Source organism: Neodiprion fabricii, chromosome 2, assembly GCF_021155785.1.
Source record: "Neodiprion fabricii isolate iyNeoFabr1 chromosome 2, iyNeoFabr1.1, whole genome shotgun sequence".
Lineage (NCBI taxonomy): Eukaryota > Metazoa > Arthropoda > Insecta > Hymenoptera > Diprionidae > Neodiprion > Neodiprion fabricii.
Genome location: NC_060240.1, coordinates 17,241,427 through 17,264,568, shown reverse-complemented (window position 1 = coordinate 17,264,568; position 23,142 = coordinate 17,241,427). Strand labels below are relative to the sequence as shown.

The window sequence follows — 23,142 nt, the reverse complement described above, 5'->3', positions numbered from 1 at the left end:
ATCAGACACAACAATTATGTTCACAAAATATTATTATTCACGACAATCATTACATTTTACAGTATTTACTAACTGTTCATCACAAACAAGCAGTTGACACTCAGTGCACGCCGTTTCCGTCGTCATTCAATAGTTAATTTATAACGTATCGAGAATTTTCGTCTCTTCAAGCACCAGTAAGAATATAATGTGTAGGTGCAATGTTTACATCTGAAATTCTTGCTTCTGATGGGAAGCCCCCTAAGACAAGCAAAGCCGTCTAATGAATGATATGCGGATATGCATATCATTGTTTACGAGAAGAATATTGTTGAAAGAATGTAAATTCAGACTAAGAATGTTAATTTATAAGGTATGTGGCCAGAGCCAGTGATCTTTTTCCTCTCCGTTATGTCTCGCTAAGCCGTCGGACCAGCAACTTCTTCAGATGTTATTGCAATTTTTGGAGTGTAGTTGCGCATCACTCGAGCATTCGTCGTGTAAGTTTGAATCATTAGTTTGGCCAGTTCTTCACACAATTACCGCATAAAATGACGTTATTCTGATATTTTTTTCGCTAATATTTTATTATTTTCATAACAAATTCTATATGCCACGAGTGAACTGATGTCTAACATGTTGAAAAACATAGCCATTGGCCACCTTGAACATCGACGTTGAGTTGCATATCTTCTTAGCATTTGATCTGTAGTGTCAACGCTGGTTTTATATTTATTGCAGTGACTGATGATATCAGGTTTCTTTTTCAAATCGTTACTCACAGCCATGTCTGAAAAGTAACGGATTCTTTTTGTTTTGTATTATTGTAACAAAGATTACACTTAAATATGGAATACTTTCTTCAATCACAAAATTTTCCGTTATCTAATTGTTCCTGTGACAAGACATAAGTTTGAACGATACTTTGAAATCTTCAAAATTACAGTGGAGTAAATTTATATTACTAGGTGTATAAATAAAATGTATAACGATAAAAACTGTATAAATAAAATGTAAGGCAATAAAACTCTATAACTAAAATGTATATCTATAAAAACTGATCATGAAAAGTCAGGCCTCCATTTCCTGTTTCGATTTCAATAGATTTCCGTCGCACTTTAGATCTAAGTGTCAGTTATACGTTGGTTTTATCTCGACCGTGTTTGTTTGCAAACTAGTTGTTTTTGTTTGATGACAACGAAGATTAAAATTCAAGGACAAACGTAGATTTGATAAACGTTTTTAGTTTTTTGAAAAGCGCACTCCATATTGCTCTACTCAGGTACGTCTCTATCGTTCAGTCGGCGTCAAGGGAATGGGGGTGAGAGATTGTCATGTTGGAAATCGTCAAAGTAACCGCCAAGGTCAAGGCTTCACCTACGGGCTTACCTACTTAGTCAAGTTGTACTTTGAGTTAGGCGGGCGTATTCAAACTGTTACGGAATGCATGCTTGATATCGAACTTACAGGTTTATTTTTCGTCGGGGAAATAAAATTTCAATCTTCTGTGGTGAAGGTGTGTGAGCACGGAATGAAATTTTAATCACATTTTTTTTTTAGACATTTCAAAAGCGGAAACCTCGATATTATTGGAATTTCACCGGAGCCCCTCCCACAACAAAACATTTCTTTCAACATATTTGATTACCATATCGCGTGTCGAACGGCATAAGGCTGTAGCCAAAAATAAAAAACCCGAACTCCGATTTTAGTGGCAAAAGGGTGTAGAATTTTATTTTTTTCATCAATAGCTCTGAAAATGATCAAAACGTATAATACAATTGAAATGAAGCTGTTTGAAAATATAAGGGCAAAAGGTCGCATATTAGGCAGATGTAACCTTCTTCCATTTACGAGTACATTTGAAAACAAATGATTGTAATGGAGGGTCGGGAGCACAATTTTTTTTTTTTTTTTTGTAAATCGACATCTGCAAAAAATCAGAAATCGTAAAAAGAAATTCTCAAAAATAACAACAAAAGGTCGATACTACCAATTTTTTATTTTTTCTTGCAAACGTTTTACCGCCAACTAAAACGTACATAAAATGGAAACTAACAATGTTATGCGGTGAGGATGTCGATTTTCTAAACGTCGATTATCCAAATCGTCAATTATCGGAATGCTAGGAATAACAACAATAATTTTTTCCCGATCAGCCTTTATACAATTACCGTGGTGAATCATAGACAGTAAACACGATCTTTTGATCTTAATTAAACTGGTATTCAATTTCAATGTTTCCGATCATATTAGGTCTAGATACGATGTAAAAAAATGTACGCCCTTTTGCCTTTTTCAGCAGCAAAAAGTGGCGAGGTGGCGCCCAGGATCTTAATGACATCAAAAACGCAATATGTCTGAAAAATTCAAAAGCTTGTACGTGGCTAGAAGCAGTTAATCTTTTTCCTTTTACATTTTACTTTTCGCCTGTTTTATGCATATATTTTTTTTTCTAATCCTACCGCCGCACCGGACAGATATCGATGCCTGGTTGATTCTGGCGCCGATTGAATCGGAAAGAGGCGTTCACCAGGCGGTATCACAGCAGTCATTCCAATTCCAGGACTTCCCCGGTCACAAAGGAAACCAATGAAGCATGACGACCCTCGGCCCGCCCTTTGTCCCCTCGGTACCAGTCGACCCCCCAACAGACTGGAGCACGGCCAGTGCGTGTCTGTATACATTTCGTATACGGTAGACAATTTTCGGTCGCCAATTTTACCCCGTTTCCTGCCTCCTTGGCTCATTTCATTCGAACAAACGGTATGGGCGCAGCTCTCTATTAATCAGATCGCTTATTTCTCGAATACCACGTGTAACGGGAACTACGTTTCAGGGTGTTTAGAGGCGTATTATTCCTTCGATCCTATCGAGGAAAAACAAAGGGAATACCTCGTTAAGACGAGACTCTTTTGTGCCTCAAGATTGCCTAGGGCTCGTTTGACTGGCAGAGTGTGAAAGCGCTGGAATGCCAGCAATTACCTCGTGAGCTGTAGGAACTCGTTGCCTCAGCCTCGGTCTAATTGTAAGTAACAGTAGTGACACGTCCGCGACCCTCACACTGGATAAATTTCACGAACATGACCCTCAATTACATTAATTTCGGTATCCGTGGGTGCAAGCGGTAAAGCAGGCCTCGTTAAGACGAGAACTATTTTGCAATGTTTTTGTTTTCGTTTGTATTCTTGTCCGGAATTGGAACTGTGCCAGAAACTAAGTCAAGAAATGCGACCCGCATCCTTATTATTGCAATTACCATTGCGACTGTTATAATCGTTCTTCTCTCCAAAGTTCAACCGCTATTTTGTCCACCCATTTATTTCCCTGCATTTCTGTTCTGTTTTTTTTTCCTCGCTTTTTTTCCTTCCTGCAGTACAGCCCCACATCGGCGCTTGCGACGCCTCGATTGTTTTAAATTTAAATGAACTTACCTCACCTAACCAAATCTGAAGGCATCCCCTCTGCGATGTTGCGTTATGCCTGCGAGACCTCCAGAGTTCCCTGCGGTGAGTTTTTCTTTTATGGAGGGCATCATTTTTCTTCTTCTGCCTCGTGTGTGCGCTTCTTTTTTCTGCTCTTGGATTCGTTTGTTTCTCCTCTATCCACTACACTTCCTCATCGCGGTATGAGTGACTCGCGAGGTTTTAGATTTTCCACAAGCATTCACGGGCCATTACTTCCGAGTCGTTTTGATCAGAACAACGACATTCCTTACTCCGGCCCTCGCCGTTATCAAACGGTATTCAAATATATTGCGATACGCAAGCTCTCCTTTTGCTCAGTTTGTTAAAACACTACGGCTTTTAGCTTTCGCTTTAATTACACTAGGTATTCCAATCACCCATAATCAACGGTAAATAAGAGACAGCAGTAAACAGAAAGAGAAAGCATTATTGTAATCTGAAATTCTGATCTATTATTTCAGACTTCCTGATCTTGTGTATTTCAAAATTTGGGTAAAAATTGTGAAAATCGTAACGTTCGGTTTTATGAGTATAAAAGAAAGAAATATTGAAAGTGTCGTAGCGTGGAGACGCACACAACTCGTTGATTTTTCAGTAATTTGATAGGCGTGAATTTTGCCTCACACATACTTAATGTCAGGGCTCGACCGTAATCGAAACGAGACCAAATTCAGCTTGACCTATAGGCCTTTGCTCGCAAAAATGTCACGACCGCCGGTAAACAGTTGAGAGAGGAAGTAGGAATGTTTAATTTTAAAATACATCAAAGGATCCGATGGAAAACATTCCGTTAAGGTTAATGATTCTTGACAAGAATTATAGTTGCGGTACATCAGAAACTAGTCTACCCCACTGTTTTGTACTGATTTAGTTCTACTGGCGTAAACTTCATCAGCCGAGTAAGAGCAAATTTATTCACTCGCATCCATAGATAATGATACCACGCTAAAATTAATTACTCAATAAATCAACACGGAATCACTTTGACTAGCTAAACATCGGAACTAGCTGTAAGCAGTTTGCTCAAATTGACACTAAGTTTGCACCACGGTGACAGCTTAAGTCACGAACGGTCATGACGAGCATGACTGAGCATGCCAATCAGAACCGCTATCAAAGGCAATGTAAGGTTAAAAAAAAAAAAAAAAAAAAAATCGAACTTCAGAGGACACAAGTGTCCAAATCGGTCCTATGATTCAATGAAATTTATGTATCATATGAGAATAACAATTGGACTTGCTATCCTTAGAGTGACCGTAGGCCCATCATGTAACATAGGCACAGACGTAGCACTTCATCAGGATTATTGAACAGCAGTTAAAATACCGCCATTGTATCAAATACCGGGCCTTGGAAAGTTCTAGCAATTGGTAGGGTGGACCTCTCCCGACTGCTTTCGCTCGTGATAATTTATTCCAAGCGGATAATGTTCTTCTTGATGCAAGATGCGGTAGTAACAGCCTGTCGTTCCAATGAACTTAGCGTCAAGCGTTCGCTTCAGTCTACTCTCAAGTTCCGTGGTACCATAATGTAATAAACAATTTCTACTCATCAGAACACAGTTTTCTTTCATCAACAATAAAAGTGCTCGATAAAAGATACTCAATTTTCCGAAAATTTACCATAGTTACGGTGCGTTTGACTGAATCTATCAGTCAGCGAAATCATATCGCGGCAATATTTTCATCTGCACGGCAAAGAAGGCAACTCACAAGAAACAAGGCAAACTTTTCCTTGTCAAGTAGCGAATAGAGGTAATGTTGTTACGATGACTTGTAGCAGTCATTAGATGGTCTTGAGTCATATTAACAATAAAAGTTTGCCAAGCCATCGCAAATCATTACATCAATCATTTGAGACTTTTGAAACCTTATCCTGATAAAAAATTCGCATCGCCTACAAAACCTCCATATGCCGCGCTTGACAGCTGAAGCTTAATGTGCCCAGTCTGCATGAGAAGTCACCGAGCTGGCTAACTTTCATCATTTCCTCCCGGTGCGACGACGTATTATACTCAAAGTAAATGTATTAAGACAAAAAAGTGAGAGAGGAAGAAAGAGAGAGAGAGAGAGAGAGAGAGAGAGAGAGAGAGAGAGAGAGAGAGAGAGAGAGAGAGAGAGAGAGAGAGAGAAGAAAGAAAAGAATTTACTTTCATCCATCACAATATTGGACAAACTTAAGCGAGGTACCGAAAGGACTTTAGACTAATTATAAATACAAGAGAACAAAGGTAAGGTGTGCAGACGAAATAGTAAAGGAAAGTACCATCGACGTACATTTTTAGTGTTGAAGAGAAATTCTAGCCTTATGATACATATATGCTAAAAGGCTGTTAATTTGTTGTTGTTTTTTTTTTTCTTTTTTTGCATAGTTTTGTATAAGACACGATGTCCCACATTGAAAAATAATTCCGGCAAAACTTCGCCATGTTTGAAATTTTTCTTTTAGAATGAAAAAGAATTTCGCAAAATCTATGCTTGAAGTTGTTCGAATTACTCAACAGAACATCTAAAAAATCAGCGGATCTTGATATCAAGTATAGAAAGAGGAGATACGTTTTTACGTCAATGAAAACCACTAAATGACCGTTTTTTGTACTAGCATGCTCTTCGATTTCATATTATATGACTTCTACTGCCATGAGATATAGATCTAGAACTAGCGGAGGTAAAGTAAAGTGGAACGGGAATGTCGAGGAAAATTTTTGAACAATTCTGTGCGCGGAGTAGGTGTAACAAAGTGGAGATGCGCAAGTCGCTGTAAGCCGTATGCAGATAGATCGCGTTCGATGAGAATCTCACGTAAGTAGGAGGGACAGCCGGTACGAGCAATAGTAAGAAAAAACGAGAGCAGAAAATATAACCTTCTCTCACTAATCGTTAACTGGCCAAGCTTACGCCGAAACGGAATGATATGTTCGTCACGAGTGACACCACTTACTAAGCGTACGCACGTATTAAGAGGAACGTATTAAGAGCTTTATATTCAGAATGCCAGACAGATCATAGTGCACGACGTACCAATAGTCAAAGATTAAGCATTTTACGTAACGGCTTCGAAACGAGGCGTTGAAAAGGCAAATGGCTGACAAAGAGTACCATGTTAACGGCCAGAAATGAAGTTGATATGAGCCGCCCACGCAAGTTTCTTGTCGAAGGTAACTCCATGGTTGCGGGCTCACAATCAGAAAAGGGAAAGCGGTGTCCATTTAGCATCATGTTAGGCTACTCTTGGAGATCGGCTGTGGAGACGAACGGTCTGTTGCCGAGAAGTAGGGCGAAGGTCTTGTTTGTATCGAGACGTGTAAAATAGTCCAAGAAAAAACCGCTTCAAAATTCTCATTCACACGATCCATTGCCTCCGGAAGATTTCCAGGTGTGCACTGCAGGTAAATTTGTAGGTCATCAGCGTAGAAAAGCTGATGAAAGAGTGGCGAAGGAACGTAGAAATGTCATTGATAAAAAGCAAGAATAGCAGTGGACCCAAGACCGAACCTTAAGGATCCCCCAGATCAAGAGGAGCCCACGAGGGCAAACCCGCGTTCGCGACAGAAACCGCTTGCACCCTGTTTTGAAGGTATGACGCTACCCGCTTTAACACGTCCTGCGAGAAGCCAAGATTATAAAGCTTAGTTAGTCGAATAGCAGGAGACAGCGTACGGAAAGCCTTACTGTAATCGAAGATCACCAGAATAGTCACCTTACGATCGTTCACACCTTTACGGATGTCTTCGTTAAGCCCAAATACGGTGGACTGTGAGAAATAGAGATAGAGAGTAAGAGAGAGGGAGTGCAACGTATGAGTGACTCGGTCGAATGATCAGTTAGAACACGCAAAGGTCAGGTGCCGATTTTAAATTTGTGTGAAACTGTGGATTGCAGAAAATGTGTTTATTAATAAAATTCTGATGAGGTAATCCATGGATATAAATTTATAAGTATACCTAATACGACACTAATTGTATGAAAATAAAACAGAAGAAAACTGAAAAATCCCCTTAATAATTGAAAAACGTCCATACTATTGTTTATAATCGTACTTCCGTCACCATACATTATCGAACGCTCTACTCTCAGAAATGCATTTTGGTCAAGCCAGGTTTGGTAGATCGTGACGTGCAGGGTATTTCTTTTCATGTTGAATAGTCTAAAACCTTAAACCATTAGACACGCTATGTAAAGCCCAAAAGTGCAGGCGAGATATGAAGTCTTAGTTATACTCTATTGCTCTCTAGCAAAGTGTTATTTCCTGGATTATGAACCAGAGTGGAAGCCATTCAAACTTTGTGCCTTGCAGTTTAGCCCACATATTTGGCTTTCGGTAGTAGTTAAGGTATTTATATGTTCGAACACCAGTATTTACATGCCGCAAAGTCCTGTGAAAATTTCAGCCTCTTGAATACTGCAAGGATCAAATGCCATCGCATTGAAACGTTTGTGAAAGTATACCTACAAGTGTCAGAAAATAATCTCACAAATTTGAAATGTGAAATCTACTTTACGGAATAAATCTGTGTCCAGTTTCAAGACTAAGCATATATTCCTGGATCATTGATATAGCTGAAACTGTATCTTATCCATTTCTGTGTAACTGTTATCAGCTGGTGATGATGAGTGAGCCCGAAGGAGTTTAGGACCTCTAGACTTCACTCGGAATTTGATTTATTTTTTCTTTCTCTTTTCTTGTACTAACTCATGAGTGAATAATAGCGACAACACTATAATTCTAAAACCTGTACTTCTTTGATTTTCAATAGCTAAGTCAAAGAGTAACTATCCTTATCGCGCTTTATGTTCAAGAAGTGTCATGCACCCGGTCAACTTGAGTCAGACCAGGGACTTTCTCAAAGTCACGAACCCGAAATGTCTTGGACGCCTCAAGGTCTCGAAGATGCAATGTCATGGCCGCGCGTGGACCCAAATGGGGAAAGTCACGCAAGCACGTTGCCCAATCTGAAAAGTGACGCCTGTTTGTTGTCTGAAACGGAAAAAGTTACGATCAGTTGCTGTCTCGAACAAGAAATGTCATGGATCATTATTTTCCGCAGCGCCAAAACACCACGAGTTCTACCTATCCATAAAATAGTAGATATTGCCTTGCATTTCCTTTGTTTTTTATCTACATTCTAGACAATTACACGTGAAGTATATACATATGTACATATATAAATTAATATGAGTACACCGCAAATCAAGAGTGACCGAAGAAACGCCTCTAAAATTGAACAGTATCATATACTCAAACCGTTTTCCGTTCGTTTTTTTCTCTCACAGCCTCACTTAGTAATTTTCTGGATGACCGGATCAGTTATGTCGTAAATCAAAGAATCGCACGTAAAGTTTTTGAATTACTGTCAACGCGAGGCAGATTCGAGATTTGCGTTATCACTCTTCGAGTCAGAATCGACTTAAAATGCGCGAATATTGATACAGCGTACGAACGAGCACTCACTGCTAATTTCAATCGACCAAATGTAGAGAAACCTTTTTCACAGTTAGATACCTGATCCTGACGCGTTCAATTTAACTAGCGGCTCGTTAAATGCAACGGATTCAATTTCGCTAAAAAGAAATCTCAGCAACGCAACGTAACCAGCCCCCCTCGACCCTCCGCCGCCGTTAATCCCGTTGAAAGGCGAATAGATGCACGTATATGCGGCGCAGATACCTTGTACAGGAAAAACGAAATACAATGACAACCAACATTTTCACCAAAAAGGATTTCCCGATAGGCAGGACTTGAGAGGAAAAAACAATTTCTAACGAGAACGGAGAATGCCAGCGATCGATATCGAATAGTGCCGTTCAACCTGATCGAAAAAACATTGATCAGTTGTGTTTCGCTGGTTTTTTGTTTGTTTGATTTTTCTTCAGGCGGGCGGAGAGCCTGATTACGTATTTTTTGGCGGCTCCGTCCGATCAAGCTTTCGACACTGCTACAGCAATTTTTCGTAGCTCGTACTTTTATGTCCGCAAGGAGCCAATAACTACAATAAAAAAGAACTGCCGAACTCAAATCATGCTCGAAAATTAGATAATATTCGTTTTCAGTTTTCAACACAACTGCTAATATATAATTATTAATAATACAACCGGAAAACCAATGGCAGAGCTGGCAAATAAGTTCATTGATTGTAGGTAGTGAATTTGTCTAGTATGTTTGATGAAATGGCCCCTTGAAATTCTGAGACTTTATCAGGACTGCAGGTAGTAAGATTTTATACAATTAATATGACTTCGTTTGTAATATCTACAATATATTCTACATATAACGAGGGTTGTGATCAATCTCGGCAGAAACTACACAATAGCAACCATGATATTACTAATGACATTACATCCGGTGTTATTACTGATACGTCACAGATACAGAACTGAGTTGGTAAATAGAGATACATATTCATATAACAAATGTGATGTGATGAATTCCAACGTTGATGTAACAACAATATGTCACAGGTGTAGCCAAAAATGCGTTGCAAAAAACTGAAACATATCTTCGGTATACTTGTGTTTTTTGTTTATTAGAAATGTATTGTTAGTTACGATCAACTTACCCACATTTAATATACCTATCTGTACCTATAAAATTAACTTATATATTGGTACATGACCTACCTATCCGCAGTCTGGTACTTACCTTGACTATCTATATGTTCGAGGATTGTAAAAATATTCAGACACTCACTCGCAATGCTGACATTATTGCAGTAAAACATTTTTACGTTAAACTGAATTCATCATTACATGACCATTCTTGACACGCAAAATTTATCTAGATTCTATGAATTGTGATGTTATAAGGTTGTGTTGTCGATGCACGCACGCAGCTGTGAGGATTTTGAACCATGTAATATTGTGAGGTTACATTTTTTCAAACGTTATGAGGTCCTGAGATATGAGATATATGGGGAAAGTTCCCAGTCGTTGAGAGGAAATTGCCGAGAAACATAGAGACTTGGGCATTGTAGAGTATACATACCTGTTGTATCACGTTAGTGATCTATCAGTTTGACATATCAGGCACGGTACATGAACATTGACTATCCAAGGCAAAGTGACAGTGTTGCGTGATTTGCGTTTGATATAAAATTGTACTGTTCTAACTGCGTAACGCTGTGATCCTTGTGTTATGCAATAGTTACTTGTGTGAAGTACGATGTCAATTCCACGTATTAATTCTGCTTTCCTGAATTTATTGCTACATTGAACTTGTAAAATGAGCGACCAGAGTACTACGTAACATAACATTTACATTTATCTGTGCTCGTTTTGTGATATAACAATTTCACAGGAGAACTACACCGTAAAAGGTGAAATGTACTAGTGATCGTACAGTACAGTGTCACAGTGGTAGAAACGTGTCAAGAATGTTCACTGGAATGGGTTATAAACATGATGTTGTTTGCTTTCAAATTTATGGTATCAAAAAGGGGAGCTGTATTGGTTTACGGAAAATTCAGGTTCATAAGGGTGTTGATTTACTGTAAATTACTTGTAATGCTACGCAGGAAAAAAATTTAGCCAAATTGAATGTGGTATAAACCAGACCGTTGCGAAGGTAAAACAATAAATTGTGTGACGTTATTTATACGAAGATAAATGACGACCATTTAAGGTGTCAAATTGTAGAAAACTAAAATTTTAGGTATCAAGGCACAGGAGCTTAGAACCTTTCCAGAATCACTGACAGTAGGTGGAAATTTGAGGAAGAGGTTCGTTTCTAACTGCAATGTTCGTTCAGAAATCCGGGAATAGTTCATATTTCGTTGAAATGGTCGTGTGAATTTCCTTCTCCGTTATATCACTCTTTCTCAACGAATGTCGTTTGCTAAATAAAGAAAACAATAATAATAATAATTGAACAAGTATCCAAATATATACGTTTTTCTGATTGTTGGCAGAAGCTCCAATGAATGTCCACACTTAGAAATAATATTTTATTCAATCAGTTAGCGGTGATCAACACGAATTTTGAGTCTGGGTTCTAGACGTCAAATTTATACTTCTTTCACGCAAGGAATAAAAGAAAAAAATTTCATGAGATAAAGTCTGTTTTTTATTTCAACGTGCTTGCTACCTTTTGATTATACTATCAATCGAAAACTTCACCGACGTATTTATCAACGTAAAAAAGACAGAAACAAACTTTATAAGTAATAAATAAAGATTTTGGTTATTATTCGATGAGTACAATCAAAATTTATTTAATTAAATATAAACCATGCAACAAATTTTTTTGTTCACCTGTGTTATTATTACTATCTCTATGATTATGACACTTTTTGCGAGGCATCTAATGCTTGGGTATATTTTATGATTTGCTCAAGTAAAAAAAAAGAAAAAATGAATCAAAAATCAAATGATCTTCCAAAAAAACCATGTTCCCTGTGTTTTTTTTCCTGTGTGATAATAAATGTACATACTTTAGGCTCAACAAAGTTACCATGAATTTCTGATTACGACACCGACTAATGTTTCGTAAGAAAATATAAATTGTTGAATGGAATTCATCAAGCAGTAATAAAGTATGAAAATATTTGTCACCAGATACGTTCAATATACAAACCGACATTTGTCAGATTTATCCAAAATGCTACAAATGTAGGAAAAATTTCAGGATGTCCCGAACACTCTTCTTATGCGTTTTGTGAATGATACTTCATTTTGCCGTTTACTAAAATAGCTTAAATATGTGCCACAAATACGTTTACGTGTGACTGGATATAATTCAGTACTCCAATTAAGCGTCATGTTGCTAACTCAATTAGTGTTTACTTTTACATTACGGTCCTTTCTTTTGTCGTTAAGTCATTCCGTCTCTGTGACTTTGAAAAGTGTTGCAAACGTATTTCTCTATTCTGCAGGGCACGTCGTACGGGCGCGACTAATTTTTATCTTACAAGGCGGAAGTTGGTGACATTCACGTGTCGAAACATCATGGAATAAATCGTTGTCAAATTTTAAAAGGACACTCAAGAAGATGGCTTTTCAAAATATGAACATGTTTTCTTTCTTACGATTTACTACCTGAAGACAATCAGACAATCCTAAGGGTGCGAAGTAACGATGTTCCTAAACATGCATCGTTACAGTAACGTTACTAACTTGAACCTCGTTTTATCCGTACCAACTTGGCCCCAGAGGGCCTGAAAACGCACCCGTCAACCAATAGTTATTCGATCCTTCCGTTATCTTTCCTACTTGTGGACCATACCAGCGGGCAGCAAGGCACCCTCGCCACTCCGTGATATACGTTATACATATATGTATAGCTATGGACATACGTCCCCACGACAACGTGGGGGATGCTGGTGGAATGGTCCCCATCCCCGGACCGCTCCACTTTGCACCCAAGGCTATAAAACATTTATTCGACACTCAGATTGTCGCCATTTAAATTCAAGCAAATAGTTATCGAGTACCTGCAGCATGATACTCACCAGACACTTTTATATTTTATGGGTCAGAGGCTCGCATTTCGGATGCATAACACTACATTTGAAACTCCCAACGGAATTCACAATCGCGTTTTAGAGATACACAGAGTGCCGTAAAGGGCAAAATTCAGATAAAATCGTTTGCATTATTAACAACGGGAATTAATACACTTCTGGAGGCCACGTGACACTTCTACAAGAACGATTGATCGTTACTGAGTTTCATACTGTGTGCACAAATTATGAAGATGTCAGATTACAAAATTGACGGTGATGAACGGTTGAATGGGAAGACTGAGGTACTAAAGATAGATCTGACATTCAGATATTAAAAAGTTCATGAAGAAAACCATGTGCGCTGTACTTTTCAGGTCTGGATACAAACAAAATATCGGAAGAACAATGTCATCAACTGGTTTTACAGGATTCAGAAAAACCGAACACTTGAAATTTTCTAAATGTATGAAAACGATCCTCAAATGCTTCTTCTACAACGAATGGTTCACGGTACATACTTCCATTTGAGGTAAATAATACTTTGAATATAACAGGTGAATCGTAGATTCTGAAAATCCGGCAATAAAGTTTGATGACACAGTACATAATAGTGTAACCAATGAATTTTGAGGATGGGCAACTGTGGATAGTCCGTAGTTATTCAGAATGTGCCATTTATAACTGTATATGTGCATATTTTTTTCTTCTTTTCCCACCGTTATCACTGATTAAACAAAGTGTGGACCACCATAGCTTTGCCTTTCAGCCTACATACACGTGCGGCTAACCACAGAAAAAGATGATTAGAATTGCTTTGATCTATGATCACTGAAAAAACACACCTCAGCTTGTTTATTCGCACTTAAATTGGACGATTTACACATACTTGAGTCGTGAAAAATACATCTCATTCACTATGTGCATATGTGTTTTTGGAAGCGTGATCACAAAGCTGTTCGACCATTTATTTTGATCTGAAAAAAAGTAATGACTGATTATAATAAATTGGTAGAGATATTAAACAAAATCATTCAAATGTCCATCACTCTCTGCTGCTGCAAAATGACTAATGACCGTATTTGGAAATGAATTACATTAGGCGCTTGACAGCGGAGTTAACTATCCGGAGAAGTTAATGACTATCAGAAGAGTGGATTCATCATCTCAGCCGGAATTATGATGAAAATTTAGAATTTGGTAGAATTAGCTACGAAATCGTCTGGGAGTTCCGGTTTTAAAATATAAGGGTAAAGTAACGATGCATTCGTGAAAAAAAATCGTTAGTCATTGGCAACGTTATGTTTGCCTGAAATTCAGCGAATTGAAATCAGGCAAAATGTACTCATGTTTTGCGAAATCAACTGCATTGAAATCACCAAACAAGTGCAAGACAGTAAGTTGTCTTCAATGTGCCGTCACATTAACATTACATTGCAGGTTGAAAAATTTTTAAGATTCTCACTTTCCATTCACTGCCTTAAATTCCTGTACACAAGTTCTCGTCACAGGTAAATCTATTTTCCCGAATTATTTCAAGATATCTTGTCAACGGTATTTTAAACGAAGACAAGTGTCAAATACTAGAAATACCTGACTGACGAAGTAGAAATCAGTATGGCTGATTTGAAAACCTCTGAAGTTCGCATTCACTTTGTGACAGTAACGAACTCGGAGAAATCTTACTGTAGTCGTGCCTCCTGCAAAAAAATGAGTCTCTTCATGTTTCTTTAACTATTACCTTTAGTTTTTGATGCCAACACATTAGTAAACGCGGCCGATTGACCATACAAACAACTTCAATGCAATATTTTCCGGAATTCTAGTTAGAGGCGTAGAATAGTGTGTGGAATAGACTGGGATACGAAGGATGCGGAGCATTTGCAGAAGAGTTTTGTAGTTTCATTCGTAAACCGCATTCGAACAAATCGACAAAATGAAAGTGTTTGCATGTTTGCACGTGCGGGTGTCATTGGTATAAATGACCACACCACATCCCCCTGTCTTCGCTTCTGCTTTTACTTTTATTCAATGTTTTTTTCCAACGTCGTGCTTCCTAGGTACGCAAATTAAAATTCCGAACCCACCATCTAATTTTCATTCTAGACTGAGGATTTAACTTTAAACTCCAAATAGTCAATTCCCAAATCGAAAATCCTTGCAGGTTAATGGAGTGTGCGTACATCTCGAAACGTTTTCTGTTTCTGAGAACCGAAACGTCCGGGGAAGTTATAATATCACCATTTTCCACACTCATTACAATACGTTTTTAGTCTTTTCTGCTCTTTTTACTGTCATTGGTGATATCCAATCAAAGACAAAAACCGCTGTGAGAAATCGGACTGATTACTGTTCGAACTTCATAAATCAACATCTCAAATTGTTCAAGACATGTTTCGCAGTATCCGCAATTACGATCACTAGAGTAGTTTTTGTAGTAACAAAAACAAACCGGTGCTCCCACAGAATTATAGATCCCAGGCATCTGTTACTGACCTAAACACGGCCTGACCGAAACAGTTGTTCAGCTGGATTCAGGTGATAATTGCTTGAACTCATTGTCCGAGGAGGCAACGCATTGGTTATCCTTGGCTGTTTATGGTTTTGGTTGCGGGTACTAGTATGTACAACGGTCCAGCTGGATTGCAGTGAATTTTGCATTCATCGAAATGCGTTCGCAGTTCGAGTCGTGTACCTGAAGAAAGAGCTAATTGGCTCGACGTGTTTCTTTTCTTATATGTAGGTTCAGATCGGTTGTTAAATCACATACACTCGGTAAATGGTTATATTACACGCTACTTTGATTACGACACGGACACATACTCTGACAATAGATGCACGAGCGTTTACGCACAAATGGATTATCTCAACGTTACTTTTCGGCCTGTGTTTATGTGCATGCCGCTGTTTAGCGACTGTGCGTACGGAAGGCCGGAAGTAAAGGCTGATAGTCGTGTTGTCTTATTATTTTATTTAGCGTTCTGTTCATCCCAATGTGCAATCAAAGAGGCACGCTAGAGGTGTGCGTACTACCTCAGTGATTTCCAAAAGCGGATGACGACTTGTTTCCGGCACGATGCGTTAAGAAGTACAAGTGCATATCGGATGCTTAGATTAGTAGCAGATGCAACCAAACATAATGTTCGAATTCCAAACAGGGTTCTTTCTTAGAATGAATTTATGTTGAAAATGAAATGAAAATAGTAGAGTGACAGTAACTATGCAAAAAATGACGTTCAGAAATAGACATTGGTCGATGTCGAGAAAAATACCTGATACGGGAATGAATAATGATTCTTTCAATTTCGCAGTAACATGTTGAGAAATGATTATTTGCAACTTAGATGCAAAGCAACTGTCGAAGATGAGGCTGAATCGAACAGCCGTACCCTTCCCATGGAAATTTAGTTGATCAATCAATTTTAATATATGTATGGAAAAATTCATTAGAACTGTGAATAGCCTATCTTCGTAATTGGAAATTATACATTGACAATTGTTCGGTATGCAAATCGATTTGAAAATCGGTAAAACTGAGACGGGAGGCGTACGCCCTCCTTCCAGTTACGATGGCGGTACGGCAGGGAGAAAGGGAAACACATTTCAATATTACTTTATGAAATGTTTGCCGTCGGTATTGCTCCGGCATAACGTAACTGTGTCACGAACAAAATCACGCTCCGGAACCCTGCGTTTCTACATTTCGACTGTATCCACGTAATTGAACTTTCAATTTTTTAATAATGTATTGCGAGAGAAAACATTCTTCTAACATGAAAATGCAGAAATAATGTTTAAGAAGGTGATTTAATAGATTTTGGATGACAGGAATAAAGTGCCTCGATCGGAAAATAGTGAAAATCTACTAAATTTGATAGTTAGCGTCGATCGTTGTATTCTAAAAAGTTCGAATTGATTTCTCATTCGTTAATTTTCTAGAAATCAATAGAGATAACAGTTCATTGACATATATTTGCTTTTGAGTGACGCGCAAACAGATTTCTTATAGCTCAATTGTAATGATTTTACCAACACCGAATCCTTCGTTTTTTCGAATTTTTTTTTTAAGGAACGTGTCGAACTGTCGAAAGTTGGATTTTACAGTTTTTTGATTGCAAATAAAAATTGTTTTCTACGCCACATTTAAGTCTATTGATCACACTTTATCCAGTCAAACTTTGTATACCGTTAGAGTTTCAAGATATTTTCGTTAATAAACTTTTTCAATAGACTGTACACACCCGATATATTTTGGTGCTCGATATAATTCTGGATATTTTGAAACGTGTTTGCTTCGCAGTTTCGGTTACATTTATATTTCATTCAGATTAAAATAATTAAACGAGTATTCGTATATTACCGCATAAAATTTATGAAATTGTACGAATCTATAGCGTAACATGTTATTCCTTTTTTTTCTGGGATCCTTCTGAAAACCTTGTTTCTTGTTACCGTGAACTTATCTTCAAAACTAAAACCAACGAAAAATGTTTCTAAGTCGATTGATCCGTAGAATTAAAAATATCAAACTTTCATAAAATATGAGTACTAGGGTACTTTGCCCAAAAAGGCTGATTCAACTTTCTTCCCTCTTTTTCGTTCTCCTCATAAATAATGTCTGTTTAATTAGTGCCTGTTGGGTATAAAAAGTTGGGTGCCGATATAAATCCAGTTAAGTGTCAATATTAACCCAGTTGGACAGTTCGAATAAAAATTTAGACATAAAGGTAATAGATTTTGAAATCTATTTCGGGGAACAAGAATGGATTTGACCGGATTTTGGAAACCGCATCGTTCAAAAACCGAATTAATAAAACAGAAAGCTGAAATAGTGCCATCAAGACTATACAGCGCTGGTTGCGTATTGATTTAAGAAATAATCTTTTCGGCGTACGACAAGACTGATTTCTCTCATTTCTTGCCGGCATATCAAACCAGCCTGACTCAAGAGAGAGCAAAAGAAATTTCAGCACTTTAAACTTGGCGCACAATTTCGCTCGTTGCAGATATTTATCAGGCCGCAAAATCGTTGCGGTGGTACAGCCGTCGCAAGGTAAAGTACGCGCGTAATAAATCACCTCCAATCTTGTGAGAAATTGATTTGACCCTGTTGGATTTTTATTTGGATGGACCTAATACTCCCCCCTTATAACCTCAGGTCAAGCATCGGGCCTATTTTGCTTGATAAATACGTACCGATTGGCAGGTTTCCAGCCGATTTCTGGCTGTCAGCAATTGTGACGATGCCACCATCTTTTTCTTGGTGAATCTGCTCAGAGCACAATTAAACACCTCAGGAAGCAAGGTGACGAGGTGAGCGTATTGCGCGTGCGGATATTAACATCTGATGATTGCGTCATTAAACGTAAATAATTATAAATAAATTGTATTACTAGGGCAAAAAGTGGACGATTTCCGATGAGTGTGCATAAAAGGAAAATGCGGAAATCGTACGAGTACTAGTGTAAACGCAACGAAAAATTTCAAACACGCAGTTAATATGATATCTTTACTGGTTTGACAGTTATACATTTTACAAAGAGAAAAAACAAAGTTATTTCTAGCTTAGAATTTCGCGCGATGAAAGTCTTATCGCTTGTTGCACAGTTTTTAATCGGTAAAGCGATTATCGCGTGAAATTCTCAGCTAAAAATAATGACGGTTTCACTCTCTAAGACATTTATAAGTTATGGGCCACGAAAAATTCCATTTTGAGTAAGCGGTTAAAATTTTCGGTCTTCTTGAAATAATGTGAAAAAAAAATGAAACAAGATATCGAAGATAAGTTATTCAAATCTAAGTGTTACGGGCTAGATGGAAAGATCCGGTAAGTGGCAATCAGAATCTGTACCTAAGCTCACCCAGCCATTTGTCTGCTAGATTTGATTACGGTTCTTTTCATTGATTCCAATGCTCACGTACAACTACAATTACTGACTAACAGATGGACAAAATAGGTGACGAAAGGAATAAATGTTTCTATATTGTGACAAAAGGATGTAGTTTAATGATAATTGGTTAAAAGTATAAGATTTGGCGTCGACGCGGAGTGGTTCTGAGAGTGACACAATATTGTTTGGAAGGGGAAATAGAAGTTGACATTTTAAAGTGGATGAGAAGCGATTATGCATGAAAAGTGCATGAATTCAGAATAGCGGGGGAATTAATGTAGCTGGATAAGTGATACTGCGAGTGTCGTATGTGCTCGTCTTACAACCAGTTCATCCGTGAGGCATCCACGATCTCATATGTGTGAAGAGAGAAATAAGTTTTGACAAGGCTATGTGATCTTTAGTTCCTAATTTATTAAAGAAATAGGTGGAAGTATCACCCGAATATCAAAGTGAGTTGCGAATATGTTTCACCTAGTGGATAACGTGAGAGTTCATTAGTGTTAGGAACCTCACATCAAATACCGGCCTTATTTAATACAACGCAAATTTTCTTCAGATTGTTACGTATTCGATCAACTCGTTCTTAAACGTTGAAGCACACTGTCGCTTTGACTATACATATGTAAAAAAATCTTATAACCTCGTGGATATGAACGTAGAACCAGAGGTCCGGATAAGCATCGTTACAAAGCTTTTCAATTTCAAAATATAGTTAACAAAGTTGGTCGATTGGGGTTATGATATGCGTGGTGTATCACGGTAGTCGTGAGCCAGCGTTACTCATAACATCAGGTGACTGCCGTTTTTCGTATATTGGTTTAATAAAAATTATAATATATCGAACGTACGAGATTTTAATTCACTCTTTCTAAAGCACTAAACTCATTTTCGTTATTCGATTCTACCATAAAATGAAATATAATGGTTTGCAAATGCTGTGATTCTTTTAACATACGAGTCTTACATTTTTATTAGTCATTACAAAACAAGATATTGTAAGATTACGTTTTCTTAATCAATTGGCTACTTCGTGTCAGACTCTACTTCGATTGTCCCTAACTTCGTACATTTTATTGTAGATGTGGATAAACAATGAAGCACATTGATACGAAGTCTTTTCCTGACGGAATAACCAACAATGTTTTACAGACAGAAAATACGCACAACCAACATATGGCTAATGTCCAATGAATCCACGGTGACGAATATTTCATTCTCGATTTGTCCACCATGCGTATAGTTTTCCCTATTTTTTTTCTACGCGAATAAAGATTCATTTCGAATGTGTTCCCCACCTAAGATTTCGCAGTACAATGTAGCTACAAGTAACAAAATGATGATCAAAGTACAACAATTGTCCTCCCGTGAAAATTAATTTTTTGATGATTGTGCAATACCAGCAACGAATTTCACCTCGTTTACCTCATTCTGTACATAAATGTTGAATCTTTATTGTATGTCCTCTTTTCCTCCGCTGCACATAAATTTTCTTCTCAGTTGCTACCACCCAATTTACTTTCTATTCATATAACTGAATGTCTCGTAATGCAATTCGCAATCATCATGAACAAAAATTGCCAATTACAAAGAAGAGTAGCTGCGATGTTATTGGGTACGACTGTTGTGTATATACGCAATTGTTTGACGATGGACCAAGGAAATTTCGAATCATAAATTATTTTGCACAAAGTTTTCTTCGACCATCATGTTCGTGATTGACAGGACACGGAGATGTAGAACAGACGTCTTACAGCTTAAAGGTTGTCGGGAAGCATTATCTTTTACAGGTTACTTTAACTTAAAACGAACTATTTAATCCCTTTGCCGCACAAGTTAATGTGACGTTAAATCGAAAAGCTCGTTAACGAAATTTTCTTAAACATTAGCCAAAAAGATGATTCCCAGTTGATTCCGTTGTTGTGTTTCAACAAGTGTACAAGAACCAAAATCCAACAAGGCCTGAACGGGATCGATCCAGAAATACATGGAATAACTATAATAATGATAAGAAGCGAAGTTGTCTCACAAATTACAACTCACCAGGCAGGCGTTTCTTCGCGCACTTGTTGTCACAAGGACTAAAAGTTGGGCCGCCTGAGTTGATAGAAGGTGATAGGTGAGAGATCCTTGTAAATCCTGAAGCTAACATCAACGTGACTGCTACGAGTCTTTTTCACAGCCTGGTTGCCGCGGAAATAAGTCGAATAGCGAGTTCTCGACTTTCAAAAGTACCGCATCACGCCTCCTCAGACATTACCTCTAGACATTCGTCGTCGCTTGCATTTTTCACGCCAACTGCAACAAATCCACTCCAAGACGCGTCTATGCCTCAATCTCCGCCAAAATTACCGTGAAAAATCTCAACTCCACATATATCCAACGAGCCTCTACTGCTTTTCTTCTTCTTTTTCGTTTGAAAAATTACTTTCACAAGCAATTAGTATGTTCACTTTTCACTTCCGATCGACACAGGTGTCAACGAAGAGACGGGGAGGAGGGCAGGATGCAATAGAGGGGTTGTTTATTATAATTGGTCGCCCCTCAGCTCAACAGCTTTAGTAATCTCTGTGTATTCGCAGGATTTTTTGTATCTCGAATCACTGGATTCTCTTTTTTAACGACACTTTTACACTTTTACACTTTTACACTTCGATACCCTTACACTTTTACACGTAATGTAATCTTGTAGCGGACCGAATCATCCGCTCCGTCGGCAAATTAATATGGCACGTATAAGACTACGTATACGGCCGAGAACGAAAACGGGACGAGCTACGCCGAAGGTTTAAAGCCTTTTAATGGAATTAATTCCGGCTATGAATAATACATCGATTCCTTCCATTTCTCAACGGACGAATGCCTGGGGCACGCGGTGTGTATCACTTGGTCGATTCGTTGCCATCGTCAACAATTTAGGAGCAAAACAAACAGTCGCAAAAGTAACCCCACAACACTCGACGCATTTGATCACTCTGTACCAGCTCGACCGTCTAATCTCTCTCACGAATTCTCAGCAACGTCTATTCGTTGATCGCTTTTCTTGAGTAGGTTCAGCGTGGCAGTGTTATTACTATGATCCAAAAGGAATGGAAGTTCTTGTTCGAAACATTCGCTTTCTAGAACGGTAAATGTCGATGACGTGAAAAGTTTTCTTTCATGTTTGACCAACGACAGGGTAGGAGATCACAACATCGCAGTAGAACTGCCGAATGTTGTATTTACTTTCGTCTCTTTACCCGGTCCTGAATTTCCGTCTTCTCCCACGTCTCCTTTCGTTCCCTACAGGCTGAGAAAAGTTTCACCGGCTTCCGATATAACTTTCCCCAAAGATTCGAGAGATAAAACACCGCTCGCTGCGGTCGAGAACAGTTACTCCCGCTTCTCCAAGTAATGCAAGAGCCTCGATAACTGCGCAGGTACTTGATCACTCTGCTTAAATTGTACTTGTACGCGGCACACCCGGCTGTCACCGCCCCTACACTGTGACTCGACTGCTAAAAACAGGCTCGAAGGGAAACGAAAATATTTCATGCGGAAGAGGAATCACATGCACATACACAGACGCGCGCGCGCGATCGCGATAACGAAAGTAAACAAAAAATGGAAAGAAATTATCTTTGAAACAAACCGAGCACCACCCTTGTCGCGCTTGCACGTAACGATCGGAGTGCAAAAATCTGGTTTATATCATTTCAATCGCGTCGTCGTAATTGCGACTTGTCACATCGATTATGCGGCGCGTTATAATCGACGGTTCACGAGGGCTTCGTAAAATGTTGCCCTTGCAAATCGCGCAGAGCAACCTCACGGTGAACAGCGCACTTCGCAAGGGGCGCGGCGTTACTGAACACAGAGAGCCGAGTCTCGCTCCGTTCTATACTTCGCTCTCTGTCGCTCTCGCTTCTCTTTCAGTATTCTCGATCCGTCTCTCTCCGTCTCTGCGCCTCGGAGCAACTCCGGGGATGTACGAGAGAGAGAGAGAGGGAGAGAGAAGAGAGTATAATAGTTCGTATCAATGAACCGATACTGCCTATCAACGTTTTCGGTTTGAACGACGATCGCTACGCTGAGTAATCTCTTTACAAACCCTTCCTCTACGAAACCTTTCTTCGTTTTGCAAACTAACCGTAACCTTATTCATGAGCTAACGCTATTTGCGATCTTGGATAGGTTAGGATTGAGGGGGAGCATTACCGGCAGCTGCATAGGATCGCTTAGCCGCGCTAGTGAATATTAATTTATGGTGTACGTGATATTGCTTTTTCATATTTCATCGCATTTAAATGGTGTTAGCTGTAGGAACGATAATATTCTCTGAATAAGAGACGTTATTCATTAAAAAAGTAGAAGTCTATTCACCAGGGAGGAG

General features: G+C 38.6%; 1 protein-coding gene across 1 annotated transcript in view; it reads right to left on the bottom strand.

The window, feature by feature from the left end:
- Positions 1 to 20,901, bottom strand: part of LOC124175705 — a 475,074-nt gene extending 454,173 nt beyond the window's left edge. Inside the window, exon 1 of the mRNA XM_046556127.1 lies at positions 20,814 to 20,901. The gene's annotated coding sequence lies outside the window, so the exon portion shown is untranslated. The remainder of the gene's footprint in view (positions 1 to 20,813) is intronic.
- Between the last annotated feature and the right edge of the window lie 2,241 nt (positions 20,902 to 23,142).